The sequence below is a fragment of the Procambarus clarkii genome, chromosome 46 (assembly GCF_040958095.1).
Source record: "Procambarus clarkii isolate CNS0578487 chromosome 46, FALCON_Pclarkii_2.0, whole genome shotgun sequence".
NCBI classification, from domain to species: Eukaryota; Metazoa; Arthropoda; class Malacostraca; order Decapoda; family Cambaridae; genus Procambarus; species Procambarus clarkii.
In genome coordinates, this window is record NC_091195.1 from 752,564 (window position 1) to 767,516 (window position 14,953).

Below are 14,953 nucleotides of genomic sequence, written 5' to 3' on the forward strand. Positions count from 1 at the left end.
ACACAGTAATGTCAGCGTTCACAGTAATGTCAGGACACACAGTAATGTCAGGACACACAGTAATGTCAGGGCACACAGTAATGTCAGGACACACAGTAATGTCAGGACACTCAGTAATGTCAGCGTTCACAGTAATATCAGGACACACAGTAATGTCAGGACACACAGTAATGTCAGGACACACAGTAATATCAGGACACACAGTAATGTCAGAGCACACAGTAATGTCAGGACACACAGTAATGTCAGGACACACAGTAATGTCAGCGTTCACAGTAATGTCAGGACACACAGTAATGTCAGGACACACAGTAATGTCAGGACACACAGTAATGTCAGCGTTGACAGTAATGTCAGGACACACAGTAATGTCAGGACACACAGTAATGTCAGGACACACAGTAATGTCAGGATGCACAGTAATGTCAGCGTTCACAGTAATGTCAGAGCACACAGTAATGTCAGGACACACAGTAATGTCAGGGCACACAGTAATGTCAAGACACACAGTAATGTCAGAGCACACAGTAATGTCAGCGTTCACAGTAATGTCAGGACACACAGTAATGTCAGGACACACAGTAATGTCAGCGTTCACAGTAATGTCAGGACACACAGTAATGTCAGGACACACAGTAATGTCAGCGTTCACAGTAATGTCAGGACACACAGTAATGTCAGGACACACAGAAATGTCAGGACACACAGTAATGTCAGGACACACAGTAATGTCAGAGCACACAGTAATGTCAGGACACACAGTAATGTCAGGACACACAGTAATGTCAGCGTTCACAGTAATGTCAGGACACACATTAATGTCAGGGCACACAGTAATGTCAGGACACACAGTAATGTCAGGACACACAGTAATGTCAGGACACACAGTAATGTCAGGACACACAGTAACGTCAGGACACAGAGTAATGTCAGGACACACAGTAGAGTCAGAGCACACAGTAATGTCAGGGCACACAGTAGAGTCAGAGCACACAGTAATGTCAGGGCACACAGTAGGGTCAGAGCACACAGTAATGTCAGGGCACACAGTAGAGTCAGAGCACACAGTAGAGTCAGGACACACAGTAATGTCAGGACACACAGTAATGTCAGGACACACAGTAATGTCAGGACACACAGTAATGTCAGGACACACAGTAATGTCAGCGTTCACAGTAATGTCAGGACACACAGTAATGTCAGGACACACAGTAATGTCAGGACACACAGTAATGTCAGAGCACACAGTAATGTCAGAACACAGTAATGTCAGGACACACAGTAATGTCAGGACACACAGTAATGTCAGGACACACAGTAATGTCAGAGCACACAGTAATGTCAGGGCACACAGTAATGTCAGGACACACAGTAATGTCAGCGTTCACAGTAATATCAGGACACACAGTAATGTCAGGACACACAGTAATGTCAGGACACACAGTAATATCAGGACACACAGTAATGTCAGATCACACAGTAATGTCAGGACACACAGTAATGTCAGGACACACAGTAATGTCAGCGTTCATGTAATGTCAGGACACACAATAATGTCAGGACATACAGTAATGTCAGCGTTCACAGTAATGTCAGGACACACAGTAATGTCCGGACACACAGTAATGTCAGGACACACAGTAATGTCAGGATACACAGTAATGTCAGCGTTCACAGTAATGTCAGAGCACAGAGTAATGTCAGGACACACAGTAATGTCAGGACACACAGTAATGTCAGAGCACACAGTAATGTCAAGACACACAGTAATGTCAGAGCACACAGTAATGTCAGCGTTCACAGTAATGTCAGGACACACAGTAATGTCAGCGTTCACAGTAATGTCAGGACACACACTAATGTCAGGACACACAGTAATGTCAGAACACACAGTAATGCCAGGACACACAGTAATGTCAGAGCACACAGTAATGTCAGGACACACAGTAATGTCAGGACACACAGTAATGTCAGCGTTCACAGTAATGTCAGGATACACAGTAATGTCAGGACACACAGTAATGTCAGGGGACACAGTAATGTCAGGACACACAGTAATGTCAGGACACACAATAATGTCAGGACACACAGTAATGTCAGGACACACAGTAATGTCAGCGTTCACAGTAATGTCAGGACACACAGTAATGTCAGGACACACAGTAATGTCAGGACACACAGTAATGTCAGAGCACACAGTAATGTCAGAACACAGAGTAATGTCAGGACACACAGTAATGTCAGAGCCCACAGTAATGTCAGGGCACACAGTAATGTCAGGACACACAGTAATGTCAGGACACACAGTAATGTCAGCGTTCACAGTAATATCAGGACACACAGTAATGTCAGGACACACAGTAATGTCAGGACACACAGTAATATCAGGACACACAGTAATGTCAGAGCACACAGTAATGTCAGGACACACAGTAATGTCAGGACACACAGTAATGTCAGCGTTCACAGTAATGTCAGGACACACAGTAATGTCAGCGTTCACAGTAATGTCAGGACACACAGTATTGTCAGGACACACAGTAATGTCAGGACACACAGTAATGTCAGCGTTCACAGTAATGTCAGGACACACAGTAATGTCAGGACACACAGTAATGTCAGGACACACAGTAATGTCAGGATGCACAGTAATGTCAGCGTTCACAGTAATGTCAGGACACACAGTAATGTCAGGACACACAGTAATGTCAGGGCACACAGTAATGTCAAGACACACAGTAATGTCAGAGCACACAGTAATGTCAGCGTTCACAGTAATGTCAGGACACACAGTAATGTCAGGACACACAGTAATGTCAGCATTCACAGTAATGTCAGGACACACAGTAATGTCAGGACACACAGTAATGTCAGCGTTCACAGTAATGTCAGGACACACAGTAATGTCAGGATACACAGAAATGTAAGACACACAGTAATGTCAGGACACACAGTAATGTCAGAGAACACAGTAATGTCAGGACACACAGTAATGTCAGGACACACAGTAATGTCAGCGTTCACAGTAATGTCAGGACACACAGTAATGTCAGGACACACAGTAATGTCAGGACACACAGTAATGTCAGGACACACAGTAATGTCAGGACACACAGTAACGTCAGGACACAGAGTAATGTCAGGACACACAGTAGAGTCAGAGCACACAGTAATGTCAGGGCACACAGTAGAGTCAGAGTACACAGTAATGTCAGGGCACACAGTAGGGTCAGAGCACACAGTAATGTCAGGGCACACAGTAGAGTCAGAGCACACAGTAGAGTCAGGACACACAGTAATGTCAGGACACACAGTAATGTCAGGACACACAGTAATGTCAGGACACACAGTAATGTCAGGAAACACAGTAATGTCAGCGTTCACAGTAATGTCAGGACACACAGTAATGTCAGGACACACAGTAATGTCAGGACACACAGTAATGTCAGAGCACACAGTAATGTCAGAACAAACAGTAATGTCAGGACACACAGTAATGTCAGGACATACAGTAATGTCAGGACACACAGTAATGTCAGAGCACACAGTAATGTCAGGGCACACAGTAATGTCAGGACACACAGTAATGTCAGGACACACAGTAATGTCAGGACGCACAGTAATGTCAGAGCACACAGTAATGTCAGGGCACACAGTAATGTCAGGACACTCAGTAATGTCAGGACACACAGTAATGTCAGCGTTCACAGTAATATCAGGACACACAGTAATGTCAGGACACACAGTAATGTCAGGACACACAGTAATATCAGGACACACAGTAATGTCAGAGCACACAGTAATGTCAGGACACACAGTAATGTCAGGACACACAGTAATGTCAGCGTTCATGTAATGTCAGGACACACAGTAATGTCAGGACACACAGTAATGTCAGCGGTCACAGTAATGTCAGGACACACAGTAATGTCAGGACACACAGTAATGTCAGGACACACAGTAATGTCAGGATACACAGTAATATCAGCGTTCACAGTAATGTCAGGGCACAGAGTAATGTCAGGACACACAGTAATGTCAGGACACACAGTAATGTCAGAGCACACAGTAATGTCAAGACACACAGTAATGTCAGAGCACACAGTAATGTCAGCGTTCACAGTAATGTCAGGACACACAGTAATGTCAGGACACACAGTAATGTCAGCGTTCACAGTAATGTCAGGACACACACTAATGTCAGGACACACAGTAATGTCAGGACACACAGTAATGTCAGGACACACAGTAATGTCAGGACACACAGTAATGTCAGAGCACACAGTAATGTCAGAACACACAGTAATGTCAGGACACACAGTAATGTCAGCGTTCACAGTAATGTCAGGGCACACAGTAATGTCAGGACACACAGTAATGTCAGGACACTCAGTAATGTCAGCGTTCACAGTAATATCAGGACACAAAGTAATGTCAGGACACACAGTAATGTCAGGACACACAGTAATATCAGGACACACAGTAATGTCAGAGCACACAGTAATGTCAGGACACACAGTAATGTCAGGACACACAGTAATGTCAGCGTTCACAGTAATGTCAGGACACACAGTAATGTCAGGACACACAGTAATGTCAGGACACACAGTAATGTCAGCGTTCACAGTAATGTCAGGACACACAGTAATGTCAGGACACACAGTAATGTCAGGACACACAGTAATGTCAGGATGCACAGTAATGTCAGCGTTCACAGTAATGTCAGAGCACACAGTAATGTCAGGACACACAGTAATGTCAAGGCACACAGTAATGTCAAGACACACAGTAATGTCAGAGCACACAGTAATGTCAGCGTTCACAGTAATGTCAGGACACACAGTAATGTCAGGACACACAGTAATGTCAGCGTTCACAGTTATGTCAGGACACACAGTAATGTCAGGACACACAGTAATGTCAGCGTTCACAGTAATGTCAGGACAGACAGTAATGTCAGGACACACAGAAATGTCAGGACACACAGTAATGTCAGGACACACAGTAATGTCAGAGCACACAGTAATGTCAGGACACACAGTAATGTCAGGACACACAGTAATGTCAGCTTTCACAGTAATGTCAGGACACACAGTAATGTCAGGGCATACAGTAATGTCAGGACACACAGTAATGTCAGGACACACAGTAATGTCAGGACACACAGTAATGTCAGGACACACAGTAACGTCAGGACACAGAGTAATGTCAGGACACACAGTAGAGTCAGAGCACACAGTAATGTCAGGGCACACAGTAATGTCAGGGCACACAGTAGAGTCAGAGCACACAGTAATGTCAGGGCACACAGTAGGGTCAGAGCACACAGTAATGTCAGGGCACACAGTAGAGTCAGAGCAAACAGTAGAGTCAGGACACACAGTAATGTCAGGACACACAGTAATGTCAGGACACACAGTAATGTCAGGACACACAGTAATGTCAGGACACACAGTAATGTCAGCGTTCACAGTAATGTCAGGACAAACAGTAATGTCAGGACACACAGTAATGTCAGGACACACAGTAATGTCAGGATGCACAGTAATGTCAGCGTTCACAGTAATGTCAGAGCACACAGTAATGTCAGGACACACAGTAATGTCAGGGCACACAGTAATGTCAAGACACACAGTAATGTCAGGGCACACAGTAATGTCAGCGTTCACAGTAATGTCAGGACACACAGTAATGTCAGGACACACAGTAATGTCAGCGTTCACAGTAATGTCAGGACACACAGTAATGTCAGGACACACAGTAATGTCAGCGTTCACAGTAATGTCAGGACACACAGTAATGTCAGGACACACAGAAATGTCAGGAACCACAGTAATGTCAGGACACACAGTAATGTCAGAGCACACAGTAATGTCAGGACACACAGTAATGTCAGGACACACAGTAATGTCAGGACACACAGTAATGTCAGGACACACAGTAATGTCAGCGTTCACAGTAATGTCAGGACACACAGTAATGTCAGGGCACACAGTAATGTCAGGACACACAATAATGTCAGGACACACAGTAATGTCAGGACACACAGTAATGTCAGGACACACAGTAATGTCAGGACACACAGTAATGTCAGGACACACAGTAATGTCAGAGCACACAGTAATGTCAGGGCACACAGTAATGTCAGGACACACAGTAATGTCAGGACACACAGTAATGTCAGCGTTCACAGTAATATCAGGACACACAGTAATGTCAGGACACACAGTAATGTCAGGACACACAGTAATATCAGGACACACAGTAATGTCAGAGCACACAGTAATGTCAGGACACACAGTAATGTCAGGACACACAGTAATGTCAGCGCTCATGTAATGTCAGGACACACAGTAATGTCAGGACACACAGTAATGTCAGCGGTCACAGTAATGTCAGGACACACAGTAATGTCAGGACACACAGTAATGTCAGGACACACAGTAATGTCAGGATACACAGTAATATCAGCGTTCACAGTAATGTCAGGGCACAGAGTAATGTCAGGACACACAGTAATGTCAGGACACACAGTAATGTCAGAGCACACAGTAATTTCAAGACACACAGTAATGTCAGAGCACACAGTAATGTCAGCGTTCACAGTAATGTCAGGACACACAGTAATGTCAGGACACACAGTAATGTCAGCGTTCACAGTAATGTCAGGACACACAGTAATGTCAGGACACACAGTAATGTCAGGATACACAGTAATGTCAGCGTTCACAGTAATGTCAGCGCACAGAGTAATGTCAGGACACACAGTAATGTCAGGACACACAGTAATGTCAGAGCACACAGTAATGTCAAGACACACAGTAATGTCAGAGCACACAGTAATGTCAGCGTTCACAGTAATGTCAGGACACACAGTAGTGTCAGGACACACAGTAATGTCAGCGTTCACAGTAATGTCAGGACACACACTAATGTCAGGACACACAGTAATGTCAGGACACACAGTAATGTCAGGACACACAGTAATGTCAGCGCACACAGTAATGTCAGGACACACAGTAATGTCAGGACACACAGTAATGTCAGCGTTCACAGTAATGTCAAGACACACAGTAATGTCAGGACACATAGTAATGTCAGGGCACACAGTAATGTCAGAGCACACAGTAATGTCAGGGCACACAGTAATGTCAGGACACACAGTAATGTCAGGACACACAGTAATGTCAGCGTTCACAGTAATGTCAGGACACACACTAATGTCAGGACACACAGTAATGTCAGGACACACAGTAATGTCAGGACACACAGTAATGTCAGGACACACAGTAATGTCAGAGCACACAGTAATGTCAGAACACACAGTAATGTTAGGACACACAGTAATGTCAGAGCACACAGTAATGTCAGGGCACACAGTAATGTCAGGACACACAGTAATGTCAGGACACTCAGTAATGTCAGCGTTCACAGTAATATCAGGACACACAGTAATGTCAGGACACACAGTAATGTTAGGACACACAGTAATATCAGGACACACAGTAATGTCAGAGCACACAGTAATGTCAGGACACACAGTAATGTCAGGACACACAGTAATGTCAGCGTTCACAGTAATGTCAGGACACACAGTAATGTCAGGACACACAGTAATGTCAGGACACACAGTAATGTCAGCGTTCACAGTAATGTCAGGACACACAGTAATGTCAGGATACACAGTAATGTCAGGACACACAGTAATGTCAGGATGCACAGTAATGTCAGCGTTCACAGTAATGTCAGAGCACACAGTAATGTCAGGACACACAGTAATGTCAGGGCACACAGTAATGTCAAGACACACAGTAATGTCAGAGCACACAGTAATGTCAGCGTTCACAGTAATGTCAGGACACACAGTAATGTCAGGACACACAGTAATGTCAGCGTTCACAGTAATGTCAGGACACACAGTAATGTCAGGACACACAGTAATGTCAGCGTTCACAGTAATGTCAGGACACACAGTAATGTCAGGACACACAGAAATGTCAGGACACACAGTAATGTCAGGACACACAGTAATGTCAGAGCACACAGTAATGTCAGGACACACAGTAATGTCAGGACACACAGTAATGTCAGCGTTCACAGTAATGTCAGGACACACATTAATGTCAGGGCACACAGTAATGTCAGGACACACAGTAATGTCAGGACACACAGTAATGTCAGGACACACAGTAATGTCAGGACACACAGTAACGTCAGGACACAGAGTAATGTCAGGACACACAGTAGAGTCAGAGCACACAGTAATGTCAGGGCACACAGTAGAGTCAGAGCACACAGTAATGTCAGGGCACACAGTAGGGTCAGAGCACACAGTAATGTCAGGGCACACAGTAGAGTCAGAGCACACAGTAGAGTCAGGACACACAGTAATGTCAGGACACACAGTAATGTCAGGACACACAGTAATGTCAGGACACACAGTAATGTCAGGACACACAGTAATGTCAGCGTTCACAGTAATGTCAGGACACACAGTAATGTCAGAGCACACAGTAATGTCAGAACACACAGTAATGTCAGGACACACAGTAATGTCAGGACACACAGTAATGTCAGGACACACAGTAATGTCAGAGCACACAGTAATGTCAGGGCACACAGTAATGTCAGGACACACAGTAATGTCAGCGTTCACAGTAATATCAGGACACACAGTAATGTCAGGACACACAGTAATGTCAGGACACACAGTAATGTCAGCGTTCACAGTAATGTCAGGACACACATTAATGTCAGGGCACACAGTAATGTCAGGACACACAGTAATGTCAGGACACACAGTAATGTCAGGACACACAGTAATGTCAGGACACACAGTAACGTCAGGACACAGAGTAATGTCAGGACACACAGTAGAGTCAGAGCACACAGTAATGTCAGGGCACACAGTAGAGTCAGAGCACACAGTAATGTCAGGGCACACAGTAGGGTCAGAGCACACAGTAATGTCAGGGCACACAGTAGAGTCAGAGCACACAGTAGAGTCAGGACACACAGTAATGTCAGGACACACAGTAATGTCAGGACACACAGTAATGTCAGGACACACAGTAATGTCAGGACACACAGTAATGTCAGGACACACAGTAATGTCAGGACACACAGTAATGTCAGAGCACACAGTAATGTCAGAACACAAAGTAATGTCAGGACACACAGTAATGTCAGGACACACAGTAATGTCAGGACACACAGTAATGTCAGAGCACACAGTAATGTCAGGGCACACAGTAATGTCAGGACACACAGTAATGTCAGCGTTCACAGTAATATCAGGACACACAGTAATGTCAGGACACACAGTAATGTCAGGACACACAGTAATATCAGGACACACAGTAATGTCAGAGCACACAGTAATGTCAGGACACACAGTAATGTCAGGACACACAGTAATGTCAGCGTTCATGTAATGTCAGGACACACAATAATGTCAGGACATACAGTAATGTCAGCGTTCACAGTAATGTCAGGACACACAGTAATGTCCGGACACACAGTAATGTCAGGACACACAGTAATGTCAGGATACACAGTAATGTCAGCGTTCACAGTAATGTCAGAGCACAGAGTAATGTCAGGACACACAGTAATGTCAGGACACACAGTAATGTCAGCGTTCACAGTAATGTCAGGACACACAGTAATGTCAGGACACACAGTAATGTCAGGATACACAGTAATGTCAGCGTTCACAGTAATGTCAGCGCACAGAGTAATGTCAGGACACACAGTAATGTCAGGACACACAGTAATGTCAGAGCACACAGTAATGTCAAGACACACAGTAATGTCAGAGCACACAGTAATGTCAGCGTTCACAGTAATGTCAGGACACACAGTAGTGTCAGGACACACAGTAATGTCAGCGTTCACAGTAATGTCAGGACACACACTAATGTCAGGACACACAGTAATGTCAGGACACACAGTAATGTCAGGACACACAGTAATGTCAGCGTTCACAGTAATGTCAGGACACACAGTAATGTCAGGACACACAGTAATGTCAGGACACACAGTAATGTCAGGACACACAGTAACGTCAGGACACAGAGTAATGTCAGGACACACAGTAGAGTCAGAGCACACAGTAATGTCAGGGCACACAGTAGAGTCAGAGTACACAGTAATGTCAGGGCACACAGTAGGGTCAGAGCACACAGTAATGTCAGGGCACACAGTAGAGTCAGAGCACACAGTAGAGTCAGGACACACAGTAATGTCAGGACACACAGTAATGTCAGGACACACAGTAATGTCAGGACACACAGTAATGTCAGGAAACACAGTAATGTCAGCGTTCACAGTAATGTCAGGACACACAGTAATGTCAGGACACACAGTAATGTCAGGACACACAGTAATGTCAGAGCACACAGTAATGTCAGAACAAACAGTAATGTCAGGACACACAGTAATGTCAGGACATACAGTAATGTCAGGACACACAGTAATGTCAGAGCACACAGTAATGTCAGGGCACACAGTAATGTCAGGACACACAGTAATGTCAGGACACACAGTAATGTCAGGACGCACAGTAATGTCAGAGCACACAGTAATGTCAGGGCACACAGTAATGTCAGGACACTCAGTAATGTCAGGACACACAGTAATGTCAGCGTTCACAGTAATATCAGGACACACAGTAATGTCAGGACACACAGTAATGTCAGGACACACAGTAATATCAGGACACACAGTAATGTCAGAGCACACAGTAATGTCAGGACACACAGTAATGTCAGGACACACAGTAATGTCAGCGTTCATGTAATGTCAGGACACACAGTAATGTCAGGACACACAGTAATGTCAGCGGTCACAGTAATGTCAGGACACACAGTAATGTCAGGACACACAGTAATGTCAGGACACACAGTAATGTCAGGATACACAGTAATATCAGCGTTCACAGTAATGTCAGGGCACAGAGTAATGTCAGGACACACAGTAATGTCAGGACACACAGTAATGTCAGAGCACACAGTAATGTCAAGACACACAGTAATGTCAGAGCACACAGTAATGTCAGCGTTCACAGTAATGTCAGGACACACAGTAATGTCAGGACACACAGTAATGTCAGCGTTCACAGTAATGTCAGGACACACACTAATGTCAGGACACACAGTAATGTCAGGACACACAGTAATGTCAGGACACACAGTAATGTCAGGACACACAGTAATGTCAGAGCACACAGTAATGTCAGAACACACAGTAATGTCAGGACACACAGTAATGTCAGCGTTCACAGTAATGTCAGGGCACACAGTAATGTCAGGACACACAGTAATGTCAGGACACTCAGTAATGTCAGCGTTCACAGTAATATCAGGACACAAAGTAATGTCAGGACACACAGTAATGTCAGGACACACAGTAATATCAGGACACACAGTAATGTCAGAGCACACAGTAATGTCAGGACACACAGTAATGTCAGGACACACAGTAATGTCAGCGTTCACAGTAATGTCAGGACACACAGTAATGTCAGGACACACAGTAATGTCAGGACACACAGTAATGTCAGCGTTCACAGTAATGTCAGGACACACAGTAATGTCAGGACACACAGTAATGTCAGGACACACAGTAATGTCAGGATGCACAGTAATGTCAGCGTTCACAGTAATGTCAGAGCACACAGTAATGTCAGGACACACAGTAATGTCAAGGCACACAGTAATGTCAAGACACACAGTAATGTCAGAGCACACAGTAATGTCAGCGTTCACAGTAATGTCAGGACACACAGTAATGTCAGGACACACAGTAATGTCAGCGTTCACAGTTATGTCAGGACACACAGTAATGTCAGGACACACAGTAATGTCAGCGTTCACAGTAATGTCAGGACAGACAGTAATGTCAGGACACACAGAAATGTCAGGACACACAGTAATGTCAGGACACACAGTAATGTCAGAGCACACAGTAATGTCAGGACACACAGTAATGTCAGGACACACAGTAATGTCAGCTTTCACAGTAATGTCAGGACACACAGTAATGTCAGGGCATACAGTAATGTCAGGACACACAGTAATGTCAGGACACACAGTAATGTCAGGACACACAGTAATGTCAGGACACACAGTAACGTCAGGACACAGAGTAATGTCAGGACACACAGTAGAGTCAGAGCACACAGTAATGTCAGGGCACACAGTAATGTCAGGGCACACAGTAGAGTCAGAGCACACAGTAATGTCAGGGCACACAGTAGGGTCAGAGCACACAGTAATGTCAGGGCACACAGTAGAGTCAGAGCAAACAGTAGAGTCAGGACACACAGTAATGTCAGGACACACAGTAATGTCAGGACACACAGTAATGTCAGGACACACAGTAATGTCAGGACACACAGTAATGTCAGCGTTCACAGTAATGTCAGGACAAACAGTAATGTCAGGACACACAGTAATGTCAGGACACACAGTAATGTCAGGATGCACAGTAATGTCAGCGTTCACAGTAATGTCAGAGCACACAGTAATGTCAGGACACACAGTAATGTCAGGGCACACAGTAATGTCAAGACACACAGTAATGTCAGGGCACACAGTAATGTCAGCGTTCACAGTAATGTCAGGACACACAGTAATGTCAGGACACACAGTAATGTCAGCGTTCACAGTAATGTCAGGACACACAGTAATGTCAGGACACACAGTAATGTCAGCGTTCACAGTAATGTCAGGACACACAGTAATGTCAGGACACACAGAAATGTCAGGAACCACAGTAATGTCAGGACACACAGTAATGTCAGAGCACACAGTAATGTCAGGACACACAGTAATGTCAGGACACACAGTAATGTCAGGACACACAGTAATGTCAGGACACACAGTAATGTCAGCGTTCACAGTAATGTCAGGACACACAGTAATGTCAGGGCACACAGTAATGTCAGGACACACAATAATGTCAGGACACACAGTAATGTCAGGACACACAGTAATGTCAGGACACACAGTAATGTCAGGACACACAGTAATGTCAGGACACACAGTAATGTCAGAGCACACAGTAATGTCAGGGCACACAGTAATGTCAGGACACACAGTAATGTCAGGACACACAGTAATGTCAGGACACACAGTAATGTCAGCGTTCACAGTAATATCAGGACACACAGTAATGTCAGGACACACAGTAATGTCAGGACACACAGTAATATCAGGACACACAGTAATGTCAGAGCACACAGTAATGTCAGGACACACAGTAATGTCAGGACACACAGTAATGTCAGCGTTCATGTAATGTCAGGACACACAGTAATGTCAGGACACACAGTAATGTCAGCGGTCACAGTAATGTCAGGACACACAGTAATGTCAGGACACACAGTAATGTCAGGACACACAGTAATGTCAGGATACACAGTAATATCAGCGTTCACAGTAATGTCAGGGCACAGAGTAATGTCAGGACACACAGTAATGTCAGGACACACAGTAATGTCAGAGCACACAGTAATGTCAAGACACACAGTAATGTCAGAGCACACAGTAATGTCAGCGTTCACAGTAATGTCAGGACACACAGTAATGTCAGGACACACAGTAATGTCAGCGTTCACAGTAATGTCAGGACACACACTAATGTCAGGACACACAGTAATGTCAGGACACACAGTAATGTCAGGACACACAGTAATGTCAGGACACACAGTAATGTCAGAGCACACAGTAATGTCAGAACACACAGTAATGTCAGGACACACAGTAATGTCAGCGTTCACAGTAATGTCAGGGCACACAGTAATGTCAGGACACACAGTAATGTCAGGACACTCAGTAATGTCAGCGTTCACAGTAATATCAGGACACAAAGTAATGTCAGGACACACAGTAATGTCAGGACACACAGTAATATCAGGACACACAGTAATGTCAGAGCACACAGTAATGTCAGGACACACAGTAATGTCAGGACACACAGTAATGTCAGCGTTCACAGTAATGTCAGGACACACAGTAATGTCAGGACACACAGTAATGTCAGGACACACAGTAATGTCAGCGTTCACAGTAATGTCAGGACACACAGTAATGTCAGGACACACAGTAATGTCAGGACACACAGTAATGTCAGGATGCACAGTAATGTCAGCGTTCACAGTAATGTCAGAGCACACAGTAATGTCAGGACACACAGTAATGTCAAGGCACACAGTAATGTCAAGACACACAGTAATGTCAGAGCACACAGTAATGTCAGCGTTCACAGTAATGTCAGGACACACAGTAATGTCAGGACACACAGTAATGTCAGCGTTCACAGTTATGTCAGGACACACAGTAATGTCAGGACACACAGTAATGTCAGCGTTCACAGTAATGTCAGGACAGACAGTAATGTCAGGACACACAGAAATGTCAGGACACACAGTAATGTCAGGACACACAGTAATGTCAGAGCACACAGTAATGTCAGGACACACAGTAATGTCAGGACACACAGTAATGTCAGCTTTCACAGTAATGTCAGGACACACAGTAATGTCAGGGCATACAGTAATGTCAGGACACACAGTAATGTCAGGACACACAGTAATGTCAGGACACACAGTAATGTCAGGACACACAGTAACGTCAGGACACAGAGTAATGTCAGGACACACAGTAGAGTCAGAGCACACAGTAATGTCAGGGCACACAGTAATGTCAGGGCACACAGTAGAGTCAGAGCACACAGTAATGTCAGGGCACACAGTAGGGTCAGAGCACACAGTAATGTCAGGGCACACAGTAGAGTCAGAGCAAACAGTAGAGTCAGGACACACAGTAATGTCAGGACACACAGTAATGTCAGGACACACAGTAATGTCAGGACACACAGTAATGTCAGGACACACAGTAATGTCAGCGTTCACAGTAATGTCAGGACACACAGTAATGTCAGGACACAC